This window comes from Oncorhynchus mykiss, chromosome 27, assembly GCF_057628025.1.
Source record: "Oncorhynchus mykiss isolate SJ-2025 chromosome 27, ASM5762802v1, whole genome shotgun sequence".
NCBI lineage: Eukaryota > Metazoa > Chordata > Actinopteri > Salmoniformes > Salmonidae > Oncorhynchus > Oncorhynchus mykiss.
The window spans coordinates 34,999,431-35,019,768 of record NC_143048.1 but is presented as its reverse complement, the minus strand read 5'-3'; positions in this window follow the sequence as shown (position 1 = coordinate 35,019,768).

Genomic DNA, 20,338 nt, shown 5'->3' with positions numbered 1-20,338 from the left:
CAGGGCATACAATATGTTACGAATTAGCAAAATGTACAATATGTTATGAATTAGCAAGGCATACAATATGTTACGAATTAGCAGGGCATACAATATCTTACGAATTAGCAGGGCATACAATATGTTATGAATTAGCAAGGCATACAATATGTTATGAATTAGCAGGACATACAATATGTTACGAATTAGCAAGGCATACAATATGTTATGAATGAGCAAAATGTACAATATGTTATGAATTAGCAGGGCATACAATATGTTATGAATTAGCAAAATGTACAATATGTTACGAATTAGCAAGGCATACAATATGTTATGAATTAGCAAGGCATACAATATGTTATGAATTAGCAGGGCATACAATATGTTACGAATTAGCAAAATGTACAATATGTTATGAATTATCAGGGCATACAATATGTTATGAATTAGCAGGGCATACAATATGTTATGAATTAGCAGGGCATACAATATGTTATGAATTAGCAGGGCATACAATATGTTACGAATTAGCAGGGCATACAATATGTTATGAATTAGCAAAATGTACAATATGTTATGAATTAGCAAGGCATACAATATGTTACGAATTAGCAAGGCATACAATATGTTATGAATTAGCAGGGCATACAATATGTTATGAATTAGCAAGGCATACAATATGTTATGAATTAGCAGGGCATACAATATGTTATGAATTAGCAAGGCATACAATATGTTATGAATTAGCAAAATGTACAATATGTTACGAATTAGCAAGGCATACAATATGTTATGAATTAGCAAAATTTACAATATGTTACGAATTAGCAAAATGTACAATATGTTACGAATTAGCAGGGCATACAATATGTTACGAATTAGCAAAATTTACAATATGTTACGAATTAGCAGGGCATACAATATGTTACGAATTAGCAAAATGTACAATATGTTACGAATTAGCAGGGCATACAATATGTTATGAATTAGCAAAATGTACAATATGTTACGAATTAGCAAAATGTACAATATGTTACGAATTAGCAGGGCATACAATATGTTACGAATTAGCAAAATGTACAATATGTTACGAATTAGCAGGGCATACAATATGTTACGAATTAGCAAGGCATACAATATGTTAAGAATTAGCTAAATGTACAATATGTTATGAATTAGCAGGGCATACAATATGTTATGAATTAGCAGGGCATACAATATGTTATGAATTAGCAAAATGTACAATATGTTACGAATTAGCAAGGCATACAATATGTTATGAATTAGCAAGGCATACAATATGTTATGAATTAGCAGGGCATACAATATGTTACGAATTAGCAAAATGTACAATATGTTATGAATTATCAGGGCATACAATATGTTATGAATTAGCAGGGCATACAATATGTTATGAATTAGCAGGGCATACAATATGTTATAAATTAGCAGGGCATACAATATGTTACGAATTAGCAGGGCATACAATATGTTATGAATTAGCAAAATGTACAATATGTTATGAATTATCAAGGCATACAATATGTTATGAATTAGCAAAATGTACAATATGTTACGAATTAGCAGGGCATACAATATGTTATGAATTAGCAGGGCATACAATATGTTATGAATTAGCAGGGCATACAATATGTTATGAATTAGCAGGGCATACAATATGTTACGAATTAGCAGGGCATACAATATGTTATGAATTAGCAAAATGTACAATATGTTATGAATTAGCAAGGCATACAATATGTTACGAATTAGCAAGGCATACAATATGTTATGAATTAGCAGGGCATACAATATGTTATGAATTAGCAAGGCATACAATATGTTATGAATTAGCAGGGCATACAATATGTTATGAATTAGCAAGGCATACAATATGTTATGAATTAGCAAAATGTACAATATGTTACGAATTAGCAAGGCATACAATATGTTATGAATTAGCAAAATTTACAATATGTTACGAATTAGCAAAATGTACAATATGTTACGAATTAGCAGGGCATACAATATGTTACGAATTAGCAAAATGTACAATATGTTATGAATTAGCAAAATTTACAATATGTTACGAATTAGCAAAATGTACAATATGTTACGAATTAGCAGGGCATACAATATGTTACGAATTAGCAAAATGTACAATATGTTAAGAATTAGCAGGGCATACAATACGTTATGAATTAGCAAAATGTACAATATGTTACGAATTAGCAGGGCATACAATATGTTACGAATTAGCAAAATGTACAATATGTTACGAATTAGCAAAATGTACAATATGTTACGAATTAGCAGGGCATACAATATGTTACGAATTAGCAAAATGTACAATATGTTACGAATTAGCAGGGCATACAATATGTTATGAATTAGCAAAATGTACAATATGTTACGAATTAGCAGGGCATACAATATGTTACGAATTAGCAAAATGTACAATATGTTACGAATTAGCAAAATGTACAATATGTTACGAATTAGCAGGGCATACAATATGTTATGAATTAGCAAAATGTACAATATGTTACGAATTAGCAGGGCATACAATATGTTATGAATTAGCAAAATGTACAATATGTTACGAATTAGCAGGGCATACAATATGTTACGAATTAGCAAAATGTACAATATGTTACGAATTAGCAAAATGTACAATATGTTACGAATTAGCAGGGCATACAATATGTTACGAATTAGCAAAATGTACAATATGTTACGAATTAGCAGGGCATACAATATGTTACGAATTAGCAAAATGTACAATATGTTATGAATTAGCAAGGCATACAATATGTTACGAATTAGCAGGGCATACAATATCTTACGAATTAGCAGGGCATACAATATGTTATGAATTAGCAAGGCATACAATATGTTATGAATTAGCAGGACATACAATATGTTACGAATTAGCAAGGCATACAATATGTTATGAATGAGCAAAATGTACAATATGTTATGAATTAGCAGGGCATACAATATGTTATGAATTAGCAAAATGTACAATATGTTACGAATTAGCAAGGCATACAATATGTTATGAATTAGCAAGGCATACAATATGTTATGAATTAGCAGGGCATACAATATGTTACGAATTAGCAAAATGTACAATATGTTATGAATTATCAGGGCATACAATATGTTATGAATTAGCAGGGCATACAATATGTTATGAATTAGCAGGGCATACAATATGTTATGAATTAGCAGGGCATACAATATGTTACGAATTAGCAGGGCATACAATATGTTATGAATTAGCAAAATGTACAATATGTTATGAATTAGCAAGGCATACAATATGTTACGAATTAGCAAGGCATACAATATGTTATGAATTAGCAGGGCATACAATATGTTATGAATTAGCAAGGCATACAATATGTTATGAATTAGCAGGGCATACAATATGTTATGAATTAGCAAGGCATACAATATGTTATGAATTAGCAAAATGTACAATATGTTACGAATTAGCAAGGCATACAATATGTTATGAATTAGCAAAATTTACAATATGTTACGAATTAGCAAAATGTACAATATGTTACGAATTAGCAGGGCATACAATATGTTACGAATTAGCAAAATTTACAATATGTTACGAATTAGCAGGGCATACAATATGTTACGAATTAGCAAAATGTACAATATGTTACGAATTAGCAGGGCATACAATATGTTATGAATTAGCAAAATGTACAATATGTTACGAATTAGCAAAATGTACAATATGTTACGAATTAGCAGGGCATACAATATGTTACGAATTAGCAAAATGTACAATATGTTACGAATTAGCAGGGCATACAATATGTTACGAATTAGCAAGGCATACAATATGTTAAGAATTAGCTAAATGTACAATATGTTATGAATTAGCAGGGCATACAATATGTTATGAATTAGCAGGGCATACAATATGTTATGAATTAGCAAAATGTACAATATGTTACGAATTAGCAAGGCATACAATATGTTATGAATTAGCAAGGCATACAATATGTTATGAATTAGCAGGGCATACAATATGTTACGAATTAGCAAAATGTACAATATGTTATGAATTATCAGGGCATACAATATGTTATGAATTAGCAGGGCATACAATATGTTATGAATTAGCAGGGCATACAATATGTTATAAATTAGCAGGGCATACAATATGTTACGAATTAGCAGGGCATACAATATGTTATGAATTAGCAAAATGTACAATATGTTATGAATTATCAAGGCATACAATATGTTATGAATTAGCAAAATGTACAATATGTTACGAATTAGCAGGGCATACAATATGTTACGAATTAGCAAAATGTACAATATGTTACGAATTAGCAAGGCATACAATATGTTATGAATTAGCAAAATGTACAATATGTTACGAATTAGCAGGGCATACAATATGTTATGAATTAGCAAAATGTACAATATGTTACGAATTAGCAGGGCATACAATATGTTACGAATTAGCAAAATGTACAATATGTTACGAATTAGCAAAATGTACAATATGTTACGAATTAGCAGGGCATACAATATGTTACGAATTAGCAAAATGTACAATATGTTACGAATTAGCAGGGCATACAATATGTTATGAATTAGCAAAATGTACAATATGTTACGAATTAGCAGGGCATACAATATGTTACGAATTAGCAAAATGTACAATATGTTACGAATTAGCAAAATGTACAATATGTTACGAATTAGCAGGGCATACAATATGTTACGAATTAGCAAAATGTACAATATGTTACGAATTAGCAAAATGTACAATATGTTACGAATTAGCAGGGCATACAATATGTTATGAATTAGCAAAATGTACAATATGTTACGAATTAGCAGGGCATACAATATGTTATGAATTAGCAAAATGTACAATATGTTACGAATTAGCAGGGCATACAATATGTTACGAATTAGCAAAATGTACAATATGTTACGAATTAGCAAAATGTACAATATGTTACGAATTAGCAGGGCATACAATATGTTACGAATTAGCAAAATGTACAATATGTTACGAATTAGCAGGGCATACAATATGTTACGAATTAGCAAAATGTACAATATGTTATGAATTAGCAAGGCATACAATATGTTACGAATTAGCAGGGCATACAATATCTTACGAATTAGCAGGGCATACAATATGTTATGAATTAGCAAGGCATACAATATGTTATGAATTAGCAGGACATACAATATGTTACGAATTAGCAAGGCATACAATATGTTATGAATGAGCAAAATGTACAATATGTTATGAATTAGCAGGGCATACAATATGTTATGAATTAGCAAAATGTACAATATGTTACGAATTAGCAAGGCATACAATATGTTATGAATTAGCAAGGCATACAATATGTTATGAATTAGCAGGGCATACAATATGTTACGAATTAGCAAAATGTACAATATGTTATGAATTATCAGGGCATACAATATGTTATGAATTAGCAGGGCATACAATATGTTATGAATTAGCAGGGCATACAATATGTTATGAATTAGCAGGGCATACAATATGTTACGAATTAGCAGGGCATACAATATGTTATGAATTAGCAAAATGTACAATATGTTATGAATTAGCAAGGCATACAATATGTTACGAATTAGCAAGGCATACAATATGTTATGAATTAGCAGGGCATACAATATGTTATGAATTAGCAAGGCATACAATATGTTATGAATTAGCAGGGCATACAATATGTTATGAATTAGCAAGGCATACAATATGTTATGAATTAGCAAAATGTACAATATGTTACGAATTAGCAAGGCATACAATATGTTATGAATTAGCAAAATTTACAATATGTTACGAATTAGCAAAATGTACAATATGTTACGAATTAGCAGGGCATACAATATGTTACGAATTAGCAAAATTTACAATATGTTACGAATTAGCAGGGCATACAATATGTTACGAATTAGCAAAATGTACAATATGTTACGAATTAGCAGGGCATACAATATGTTATGAATTAGCAAAATGTACAATATGTTACGAATTAGCAAAATGTACAATATGTTACGAATTAGCAGGGCATACAATATGTTACGAATTAGCAAAATGTACAATATGTTACGAATTAGCAGGGCATACAATATGTTACGAATTAGCAAGGCATACAATATGTTAAGAATTAGCTAAATGTACAATATGTTATGAATTAGCAGGGCATACAATATGTTATGAATTAGCAGGGCATACAATATGTTATGAATTAGCAAAATGTACAATATGTTACGAATTAGCAAGGCATACAATATGTTATGAATTAGCAAGGCATACAATATGTTATGAATTAGCAGGGCATACAATATGTTACGAATTAGCAAAATGTACAATATGTTATGAATTATCAGGGCATACAATATGTTATGAATTAGCAGGGCATACAATATGTTATGAATTAGCAGGGCATACAATATGTTATAAATTAGCAGGGCATACAATATGTTACGAATTAGCAGGGCATACAATATGTTATGAATTAGCAAAATGTACAATATGTTATGAATTATCAAGGCATACAATATGTTATGAATTAGCAAAATGTACAATATGTTACGAATTAGCAGGGCATACAATATGTTACGAATTAGCAAAATGTACAATATGTTACGAATTAGCAAGGCATACAATATGTTATGAATTAGCAAAATGTACAATATGTTACGAATTAGCAGGGCATACAATATGTTATGAATTAGCAAAATGTACAATATGTTACGAATTAGCAGGGCATACAATATGTTACGAATTAGCAAAATGTACAATATGTTACGAATTAGCAAAATGTACAATATGTTACGAATTAGCAGGGCATACAATATGTTACGAATTAGCAAAATGTACAATATGTTACGAATTAGCAGGGCATACAATATGTTATGAATTAGCAAAATGTACAATATGTTACGAATTAGCAGGGCATACAATATGTTACGAATTAGCAAAATGTACAATATGTTACGAATTAGCAAAATGTACAATATGTTACGAATTAGCAGGGCATACAATATGTTACGAATTAGCAAAATGTACAATATGTTACGAATTAGCAGGGCATACAATATGTTATGAATTAGCAAAATGTACAATATGTTACGAATTAGCAGGGCATACAATATGTTACGAATTAGCAAAATGTACAATATGTTACGAATTAGCAAAATGTACAATATGTTACGAATTAGCAGGGCATACAATATGTTACGAATTAGCAAAATGTACAATATGTTACGAATTAGCAGGGCATACAATATGTTACGAATTAGCAAGGCATACAATATGTTACGAATTAGCAGGGCATACAATATCTTACGAATTAGCAGGGCATACAATATGTTATGAATTAGCAAGGCATACAATATGTTATGAATTAGCAGGACATACAATATGTTACGAATTAGCAAGGCATACAATATGTTATGAATGAGCAAAATGTACAATATGTTATGAATTAGCAGGGCATACAATATGTTATGAATTAGCAAAATGTACAATATGTTACGAATTAGCAAGGCATACAATATGTTATGAATTAGCAAGGCATACAATATGTTATGAATTAGCAGGGCATACAATATGTTACGAATTAGCAAAATGTACAATATGTTATGAATTATCAGGGCATACAATATGTTATGAATTAGCAGGGCATACAATATGTTATGAATTAGCAGGGCATACAATATGTTATGAATTAGCAGGGCATACAATATGTTACGAATTAGCAGGGCATACAATATGTTATGAATTAGCAAAATGTACAATATGTTATGAATTAGCAAGGCATACAATATGTTACGAATTAGCAAGGCATACAATATGTTATGAATTAGCAGGGCATACAATATGTTATGAATTAGCAAGGCATACAATATGTTATGAATTAGCAGGGCATACAATATGTTATGAATTAGCAAGGCATACAATATGTTATGAATTAGCAAAATGTACAATATGTTACGAATTAGCAAGGCATACAATATGTTATGAATTAGCAAAATTTACAATATGTTACGAATTAGCAAAATGTACAATATGTTACGAATTAGCAGGGCATACAATATGTTATGAATTAGCAAGGCATACAATATGTTATGAATTAGCAAAATTTACAATATGTTACGAATTAGCAAAATGTACAATATGTTACGAATTAGCAGGGCATACAATATGTTACGAATTAGCAAAATGTACAATATGTTACGAATTAGCAGGGCATACAATATGTTACGAATTAGCAAAATGTACAATATGTTACGAATTAGCAAGGCATACAATATGTTATGAATTAGCAAAATGTACAATATGTTACGAATTAGCAGGGCATACAATATGTTATGAATTAGCAAAATGTACAATATGTTACGAATTAGCAGGGCATACAATATGTTACGAATTAGCAAAATGTACAATATGTTACGAATTAGCAAAATGTACAATATGTTACGAATTAGCAGGGCATACAATATGTTACGAATTAGCAAAATGTACAATATGTTACGAATTAGCAGGGCATACAATATGTTATGAATTAGCAAAATGTACAATATGTTACGAATTAGCAGGGCATACAATATGTTACGAATTAGCAAAATGTACAATATGTTACGAATTAGCAAAATGTACAATATGTTACGAATTAGCAGGGCATACAATATGTTATGAATTAGCAAAATGTACAATATGTTACGAATTAGCAGGGCATACAATATGTTATGAATTAGCAAAATGTACAATATGTTACGAATTAGCAGGGCATACAATATGTTACGAATTAGCAAAATGTACAATATGTTACGAATTAGCAAAATGTACAATATGTTACGAATTAGCAGGGCATACAATATGTTACGAATTAGCAAAATGTACAATATGTTACGAATTAGCAGGGCATACAATATGTTACGAATTAGCAAAATGTACAATATGTTATGAATTAGCAAGGCATACAATATGTTACGAATTAGCAGGGCATACAATATCTTACGAATTAGCAGGGCATACAATATGTTATGAATTAGCAAGGCATACAATATGTTATGAATTAGCAGGACATACAATATGTTACGAATTAGCAAGGCATACAATATGTTATGAATGAGCAAAATGTACAATATGTTATGAATTAGCAGGGCATACAATATGTTATGAATTAGCAAAATGTACAATATGTTACGAATTAGCAAGGCATACAATATGTTATGAATTAGCAAGGCATACAATATGTTATGAATTAGCAGGGCATACAATATGTTACGAATTAGCAAAATGTACAATATGTTATGAATTATCAGGGCATACAATATGTTATGAATTAGCAGGGCATACAATATGTTATGAATTAGCAGGGCATACAATATGTTATGAATTAGCAGGGCATACAATATGTTACGAATTAGCAGGGCATACAATATGTTATGAATTAGCAAAATGTACAATATGTTATGAATTAGCAAGGCATACAATATGTTACGAATTAGCAAGGCATACAACATGTTATGAATTAGCAGGGCATACAATATGTTATGAATTAGCAAGGCATACAATATGTTATGAATTAGCAGGGCATACAATATGTTATGAATTAGCAAGGCATACAATATGTTATGAATTAGCAAAATGTACAATATGTTACGAATTAGCAAGGCATACAATATGTTATGAATTAGCAAAATTTACAATATGTTACGAATTAGCAAAATGTACAATATGTTACGAATTAGCAGGGCATACAATATGTTACGAATTAGCAAAATTTACAATATGTTACGAATTAGCAGGGCATACAATATGTTACGAATTAGCAAAATGTACAATATGTTACGAATTAGCAGGGCATACAATATGTTATGAATTAGCAAAATGTACAATATGTTACGAATTAGCAAAATGTACAATATGTTACGAATTAGCAGGGCATACAATATGTTACGAATTAGCAAAATGTACAATATGTTACGAATTAGCAGGGCATACAATATGTTACGAATTAGCAAGGCATACAATATGTTATGAATTAGCAAAATGTACAATATGTTACGAATTAGCAAAATGTACAATATGTTACGAATTAGCAGGGCATACAATATGTTATGAATTAGCAAGGCATACAATATGTTATGAATTAGCAAAATGTACAATATGTTATGAATTAGCAAGGCATACAATATGTTATGAATTAGCAAGGCATACAATATGTTATGAATTAGCAAGGCATACAATATGTTATGAATTAGCAGGGCATACAATATGTTATGACTTAGCAAGGCATACAATATGTTACGAATTAGCAGGGCATACAATATGTTACGAATTAGCAAAATCTACAATATGTTATGAATTAGCAAGGCATACAATATGTTATGAATTAGCAGGGCATACAATATGTTACGAATTAGCAAAATGTACAATATGTTATGAATTAGCAAGGCATACAATATGTTATGAATTAGCAAGGCATACAATATGTTATGAATTAGCAGGGCATACAATATGTTACGAATTAGCAGGGCATACAATATGTTACGAATTAGCAAAATTTACAATATGTTATGAATTAGCAAGGCATACAATATGTTACGAATTAGCAAAATGTACAATATGTTATGAATTAGCAAGGCATCCAATATGTTACGAATTAGCAGGGCATACAATATCTTACGAATTAGCAGGGCATACAATATGTTATGAATTAGCAGGGCATACAATATGTTATGAATTAGCAAGGCATACAATATGTTATGAATTAGCAGGGCATACAATATGTTTCGAATTAGCAAGGCATACAATATGTTATGAATTAGCAAGGCATACAATATGTTATGAATGAGCAAAATGTACAATATGTTTCGAATTAGCAAGGCATACAATATGTTATGAATTAGCAAAATGTACAATATGTTACGAATTAGCAGGGCATACAATATGTTACGAATTAGCAAAATGTACAATATGTTACAAATTAGCAAAATGTACAATATGTTACGAATTAGCAGGGCATACAATATGTTATGAATTAGCAAAATGTACAATATGTTACGAATTAGCAGGGCATACAATATGTTATGAATTAGCAAAATGTACAATATGTTACGAATTAGCAGGGCATACAATATGTTACGAATTAGCAAAATGTACAATATGTTACGAATTAGCAAAATGTACAATATGTTACGAATTAGCAGGGCATACAATATGTTACGAATTAGCAAAATGTACAATATGTTATGAATTAGCAAGGCATACAATATGTTACGAATTAGCAGGGCATACAATATCTTACGAATTAGCAGGGCATACAATATGTTATGAATTAGCAAGGCATACAATATGTTATGAATTAGCAGGACATACAATATGTTACGAATTAGCAAGGCATACAATATGTTATGAATGAGCAAAATGTACAATATGTTATGAATTAGCAGGGCATACAATATGTTATGAATTAGCAAAATGTACAATATGTTACGAATTAGCAAGGCATACAATATGTTATGAATTAGCATGGCATACAATATGTTATGAATTAGCAGGACATACAATATGTTACGAATTAGCAAAATGTACAATATGTTATGAATTATCAGGGCATACAATATGTTATGAATTAGCAGGGCATACAATATGTTATGAATTAGCAGGGCATACAATATGTTATGAATTAGCAGGGCATACAATATGTTACGAATTAGCAGGGCATACAATATGTTATGAATTAGCAAAATGTACAATATGTTATGAATTAGCAAGGCATACAATATGTTACGAATTAGCAAGGCATACAATATGTTATGAATTAGCAGGGCATACAATATGTTATGAATTAGCAAGGCATACAATATGTTATGAATTAGCAGGGCATACAATATGTTATGAATTAGCAAGGCATACAATATGTTATGAATTAGCAAAATGTACAATATGTTACGAATTAGCAAGGCATACAATATGTTATGAATTAGCAAAATGTACAATATGTTACGAATTAGCAAAATGTACAATATGTTACGAATTAGCAGGGCATACAATATGTTACGAATTAGCAAAATGTACAATATGTTACGAATTAGCAGGGCATACAATATGTTACGAATTAGCAAAATGTACAATATGTTACGAATTAGCAGGGCATACAATATGTTATGAATTAGCAAAATGTACAATATGTTACGAATTAGCAAAATGTACAATATGTTACGAATTAGCAGGGCATACAATATGTTACGAATTAGCAAAATGTACAATATGTTACGAATTAGCAGGGCATACAATATGTTACGAATTAGCAAGGCATACAATATGTTATGAATTAGCAAAATGTACAATATGTTACGAATTAGCAAAATGTACAATATGTTACGAATTAGCAGGGCATACGATATGTTATGAATTAGCAGGGCATACAATATGTTATGAATTAGCAAGGCATACAATATGTTATGAATTAGCAAGGCATACAATATGTTATGAATTAGCAAAATGTACAATATGTTATGAATTAGCAAAATGTACAATATGTTATGAATTAGCAAAATGTACAATATGTTATGAATTAGCAGGGCATACAATATGTTATGAATTAGCAAGGCATACAATATGTTATGAATTAGCAAGGCATACAATATGTTATGAATTAGCAAAATGTACAATATGTTATGAATTAGCAAGGCATACAATATGTTATGAATTAGCAAGGCATACAATATGTTATGAATTAGCAAGGCATACAATATGTTATGAATTAGCGAGTCATACAATATGTTATGAATTAGCAAAATGTACAATATGTTACGAATTAGCAAAATGTACAATATGTTACGAATTAGCAGGGCATACGATATGTTATGAATTAGCAGGGCATACAATATGTTATGAATTAGCAAGGCATACAATATGTTATGAATTAGCAAGGCATACAATATGTTATGAATTAGCAAAATGTACAATATGTTATGAATTAGCAAAATGTACAATATGTTATGAATTAGCAAAATGTACAATATGTTATGAATTAGCAGGGCATACAATATGTTATGAATTAGCAAGGCATACAATATGTTATGAATTAGCAAGGCATACAATATGTTATGAATTAGCAAAATGTACAATATGTTATGAATTAGCAAGGCATACAATATGTTATGAATTAGCAAGGCATACAATATGTTATGAATTAGCAAGGCATACAATATGTTATGAATTAGCAAGTCATACAATATGTTATGAATTAGCAGGGCATACAATATGTTACGAATTAGCAAAATGTACAATATGTTATGAATTAGCAGGGCATACAATATGTTATGAATTAGCAAGGCATACAAAATGTTATGAATTAGCAAGGCATACAATATGTTATGAATTAGCAAGGCATACAATATGTTATGAATTAGCAGGGCATACAATATGTTATGAATTAGCAAGGCATACAATATGTTACGAATTAGCAGGGCATACAATATGTTACGAATTAGCAAAATCTACAATATGTTATGAATTAGCAAGGCATACAATATGTTATGAATTAGCAGGGCATACAATATGTTACGAATTAGCAAAATGTACAATATGTTATGAATTAGCAAGGCATACAATATGTTATGAATTAGCAAGGCATACAATATGTTATGAATTAGCAGGGCATACAATATGTTACGAATTAGCAGGGCATACAATATGTTACGAATTAGCAAAATTTACAATATGTTATGAATTAGCAAGGCATACAATATGTTACGAATTATCAAAATGTACAATATGTTATGAATTAGCAAGGCATCCAATATGTTACGAATTAGCAGGGCATACAATATCTTATGAATTAGCAGGGCATACAATATGTTATGAATTAGCAGGGCATACAATATGTTATGAATTAGCAAGGCATACAATATGTTATGAATTAGCAGGGCATACAATATGTTTCGAATTAGCAAGGCATACAATATGTTATGAATTAGCAAGGCATACAATATGTTATGAATGAGCAAAATGTACAATATGTTTCGAATTAGCAAGGCATACAATATGTTATGAATTAGCAAGGCATACAATATGTTATGAATGAGCAAAATGTACAATATGTTATGAATTAGCAGGGCATACAATATGTTATGAATTAGCAAAATGTACAATATGTTACGAATTAGCAAGGCATACAATATGTTATGAATTAGCAAGGCATACAATATGTTATGAATTAGCAGGGCATACAATATGTTACGAATTAGCAAAATGTACAATATGTTATGAATTAGCAAGGCATACAATATGTTATGAATTAGCAAAATGTACAATATGTTATGAATTAGCAAGGCATACAATATGTTATGAATTAGCAGGGCATACAATATGTTATGAATTAGCAAGGCATACAATATGTTATGAATTAGCAAGGCATACAATATGTTATGAATTAGCAAGGCATACAATGTGTTACGAATTAGCAGGGCATACAATATGTTATGAATTAGCAGGGCATACAATATGTTATGAATTAGCAGGGCATACAATATGTTATGAATTAGCAGGGCATACAATATGTTATGAATTAGCAGGGCATACAATATGTTACGAATTAGCAGGGCATACAATATGTTATGAATTAGCAGGGCATACAATATGTTATGAATTAGCAAGTCATACAATATGTTATGAATTAGCAAGGCATACAATATGTTATGAATTAGCAAGGCATACAATATGTTATGAATTAGCAGGGCATACAATATGTTACGAATTAGCAAGGCATACAATATGTTACGAATTAGCTAAATGTACAATATGTTACGAATTAGCAAGGCATACAATATGTTATGAATTAGCAAAATGTACAATATGTTATGAATTAGCAAGGCATACAATATGTTATGAATTAGCAAAATGTACAATATGTTATGAATTAGCAAGGCATACAATATGTTATGAATTAGCAAAATGAACAATATGTTATGAATTAGCAAGGCATACAATATGTTATGAATTAGCAAAATGTACAATATGTTATGAATTAGCAAGGCATACAATATGTTACGAATTAGCTAAATGTACAATATGTTATGAATTAGCAGGGCATACAATATGTTACGAATTAGCAAAATGTACAATATGTTATGAATTAGCAAGGCATACAATATGTTATGAATTAGCAAAATGTACAATATGTTATGAATTAGCAAGGCATACAATATGTTACGAATTAGCAGGGCATACAATATGTTACGAATTAGCAAAATGTACAATATGTTACGAATTAGCAAAATGTACAATATGTTACGAATTAGCAAGGCATACAATATGTTATGAATTAGCAAGGCATACAATATGTTACGAATTAGCAAGGCATACAATATGTTATGAATTAGCAGGGCATACAATATGTTATGAATTAGCAAAATGTACAATATGTTACGAATTAGCAGGGCATACAATATGTTATGAATTAGCAGGGTATACAATATGTTATGAATTAGCAGGACATACAATATGTTACGAATTAGCAAAATGTACAATATGTTATGAATTAGCAGGGCATACAATATGTTACGAATTAGCAAGATGTACAATATGTTACGAATTAGCAAAATGTACAATATGTTGTGAATTAGCAAGGCATACAATATGTTATGAATTAGCAAGGCATACAATATGCTACGAATTAGCAGTGCATACAATATGTTATGAATTCGCAGGGCATACAATATGTTATGAATTAGCAAGGCATACAATATGTTATGAATTAGCAATGCATACAATATGTTACGAATTAGCAAAATGTACAATATGTTACGAATTAGCAAGGCATACAATATGTTATGAATTAGCAAGGCATACAATATGTTACGAATTAGCAAGGCATACAATATGTTATGAATTAGCAAGGCATACAATATGTTACGAATTAGCAAGGCATACAATATGTTATGAATTAGCAAAATGTACAACATGTTACGAATTAGCAAGGCATACAATATGTTACGAATTAGCAAGGCATACAATATGTTACGAATTAGCAAGGCATGCAATATGTTACGAATTAGCAGGGCACACAATATGTTACGAATTAGCAGGGCATACAATATGTTACGAATTAGCAAGGCATACAATATGTTACGAATTAGCAAAATGTACAATATGTTATGAATTAGCAAGGCATACAATATGTCACGAATTAGCAGGGCATACAATATGTTACGAATTAGCAAAATGTACAATATGTTACGAATTAGCAAGGCATGCAATATGTTACGAATTAGCAGGGCATACAATATGCTACGAATTAGCAGGGCATACAATATGTTATGAATTAGCAGGGCAAACAATATGTTATGAATTAGCAGGGCATACAATATGTTAAGAATTAGCAAGGCATACAATATGTTACGAATTAGCAGGGCATACAATATGTTATGAATTAGCAAGGCATACAATAAGTTACGAATTAGCAAAATGTACAATATGTTATGAGTTTGAAAAACCTACACTATTTAAAAAAAAATCAAGTAGCTAATTAGCTAAAGTTGTCCTTGATGAGATTTGATGTTTTTGTTTAGTTTTTACTATGTTACGTATTCTCTATGAGACCAGAGTGCTAAAGCGTGTGATGGGAGATGAGATCAGTGAGACTCAATGGGAAGGCTAGTACTGTAGGTAGGTACTAATTACACAACTTCGTGAAAGTAATAGAACACCACCCAGACCTACAATATGCCTAAGTGAAAACACTGTAAACTTGTCAATATTGGCCATCTTCTCCTCGTTATTAGTTTTAGATATTATCTATGGCTCACTATATGTTTATTTATTATATGTCATGAGGAAAGTGATATCACAAATAATGGAATGGACTCATGGAATTGGCATATATTTGTATTATTGTGTTGGAAGAAAATGACATTTTTTAGCTCTGTTTTTAATAGTTTCACTTTCACAGTAGCATATTGTCTGGGTGGTGTTCTGATCCTACAGTATATTGTAGGTCTGGGTGGTGTTCTGACCCTACAGTATATTGTAGGTCTGGGTGGTGTTCTGATACTACAGTATATTGTAGGTCTGGGTGGTGTTCTGACCCTACAGTATATTGTAGGTCTGGGTGGTGTTCTGATACTACAGTATATTGTAGGTCTGGGTGGTGTTCTGACCCTACAGTATATTGTAGGTCTGGGTGGTGTTCTGATACTACAGTATATTGTAGGTCTGGGTGGTGTTCTGACCCTACAGTATATTGTAGGTCTGGGTGGTGTTCTGATACTACAGTATATTGTAGGTCTGGGTGGTGTTCTTATCCTACAGTATATTGTAGGTCTGGGTGGTGTTCTGATCCTACAGTATATTGTAGGTCTGGGTGGTGTTCTGACCCTACAGTATATTGTAGGTCTGGGTGGTGTTCTGATACTACAGTATGTTGTAGGTCTGGGTGGTGTTCTGATACTACAGTATATTGTAGGTCTGGGTGGTGTTCTGATACTACAGTATGTTGTAGGTCTGGGTGGTGTTCTGATACTACAGTATATTGTAGGTCTGGGTGGTGTTCTGATACTACAGTATGTTGTAGGTCTGGGTGGTGTTCTGATACTACAGTATATTGTAGGTCTGGGTGGTGTTCTGATACTACAGTATATTGTAGGTCTGGGTGGTGTTCTGATACTACAGTATGTTGTAGGTCTGGGTGGTGTTCTGATACTACAGTATATTGTAGGTCTGGGTGGTGTTCTGATACTACAGTATGTTGTAGGTCTGGGTGGTGTTCTGATACTACAGTATGTTGTAGGTCTGGGTGGTGTTCTGATACTACAGTATGTTGTAGGTCTGGGTGGTGTTCTGATACTACAGTATATTGTAGGTCTGGGTGGTGTTCTGATACTACAGTATATTTGTGTGACGACCCTCCCACTCTGTCTGCCGTATTCTCTCTTTGTTCTTGTTTCCTTATTAGGATGCCAGTGGGCGGAGTTGGGAGGGTCGTCAGCTACATGGGACACACCTGGGCCAGGTGTGTCCCAGGATAAATAGACCTCTTCCACATTCATGGAAGAGACTCTCTCCATGCAAACACCTTTATAGATTGTGTTGTGTTTCTTGGTGTTTTTTTGGTTGTTTGCTTTAGCATCTTTCAACACCCTGCATTATCACATTCATGCATGCAAAACACTCACTTACACTACTGATTACTGATTACACACACCATTGTACATTATACTTAGTTACTTATTTAATAAATATATATTTTGTTAATCCTTATCTCCACGTTGTCTCCCTTTTGTTACGGGCTTTGAGCCGGTTTGTGACATTTGTGACCCATTTCAGGAAACTAGGTGTATGTCATGGGTCACTACACAGGACAGCCGTTTAGCCACAGAAAAAGCAAGCAACCTTCCGGCTAGCCAGGATTGGCTAAGATAATTAGTGGGCTGGACATGCCAAGAGATGAGTTTGGATTGGTCTGCCATATAGCACACTTCTGTCAATTGGAGCTGGTCAAAATGTCTACGTAATCCTGTCAAATGCAGCGTTTTTTTTATGTATTGCGAAGTAAATCTGCATAAACTTAATGTCAAGTTAAAGTGTACTGTTAGCTAGCTAACGTTAGCTGGCTGGCTCGCTAGGTAACATTTTTTGTATGCTCTCCACTTTCTGGAGGACCGAGTTTTGAAAATCAGTTGCATTCGAGCATGGTAGCTCGAATGCGATAGAAACAAAACCTGTTTCCGGATTTAATCTTCAAACTAAGGGCAACCATGGCATCCGACAGGAGACGCGTCCAACCATGATGTTTGGATAGTCTAGCTAGCAACATTTTGAGATATTACACATTTCTAATTTTGACATGAAGTCTGCCAGAGCGCAGAATAACTGATGAATTTACGAACTCTAAACACCCGTTGAATATGGCCGGTGTCAGTAAACGTCGGCAAAAAAGCGTAAGTAAATTGTTTCCAGCAGCACAGTTCCAGTTACCAACGCTCTGGATAACATGAAAACATCCTAATCCGCTCTGCTAGGGTGAGCAATGTTCAGTCAGCTGTTCTCTCTCACTTAGATGTCTGGATGTAGCTAGCAAGTAACTTGGGTGCTTGACTGTTAGGACAGAACGCTCAAATCAACACCTAAAGAGATGTGTGGGGCTAAAGCTTAAAAGGGTGTGAACGATGCTGAATGGGTGTAGACAAAGAAGAGCTCTCCAGTAGGTACCAAAACACTCAAAGGCCATTTTCTCAAAAGTGAGTCTAAAAGATTATCAACTTCAAAGCAAAACTACTTTCCCATTGACGCAACTGTAGTGTATGATATCCCAGTCTTTACTTTTATCCAATGTAAAAAACATATTTTCAAATGTTGCTACATAAGACGGTTGGTCACATTTTAGCATATTGTCTGAGGGGTGTTCTGACCCTCCAGTATATTGTAGCATATTGTCTGGGTGGTGTTCTGACCCTACAGTATATTGTAGCATATTGTCTGGGTGGTGTTCTGACCCTACAGTATATTGTAGCATATTGTCTGGGTGGTGTTCTGACCCTACAGTATATTGTAGCATATTGTCTGGGTGGTGTTCTGACCCTACAGTATATTGTAGCATATTGTCTGGGTGGTGTTCTGACCCTACAGTATATTGTAGCATATTGTCTGGGTGGTGTTCTAATCCTACAGTATATTGTAGCATATTGTCTGGGTCGAGTTCTAATCCTACAGTATATTGTAGCATATTGTCTGGGTCGAGTTCTAATCCTTCAGTATATTGTGGCCTTTGAGGCAAGCATGTCTCTAATGGATTTCAATGTACTTTTATAGTGGCATTGAGCTTTACAGTGGCATTGAGCTTTATAGTGGTATTGCTTTTTCATTATACCTATGATAAAAATGTCAATAAAAGTAGTATCATCTGTCAGAATATTATTTTCCTATTACTTTGATGAATAGTATTGTATGTCTCTTGTTTATGATGCTTTACCTGGTCTATACTGTACACCTTTAGTAATACTCCTGTGTACTGGAACATTCCATATTGGGAAAGACGTGTGTGTCTTTAGTTTTAGTCAGAAATCTGAATTCATTGGTAATACAGTAGGTTGGACAATATGCTAAACTATGGGTTTCATGGTATTAACTGAATTAATCCTACAATGTTGAATCAAAATAATATGTTTGCGTCTGCTGCCTCCTGTTGAGTTATAACAGCTGCATCCCAAAGATAAACACATTACAATCAAATGAATGAACAACTTACAGCAACAGTAAGAGACTCATTGTTATAGGTATTAAAGGATATTTTTGATAAATAATGTG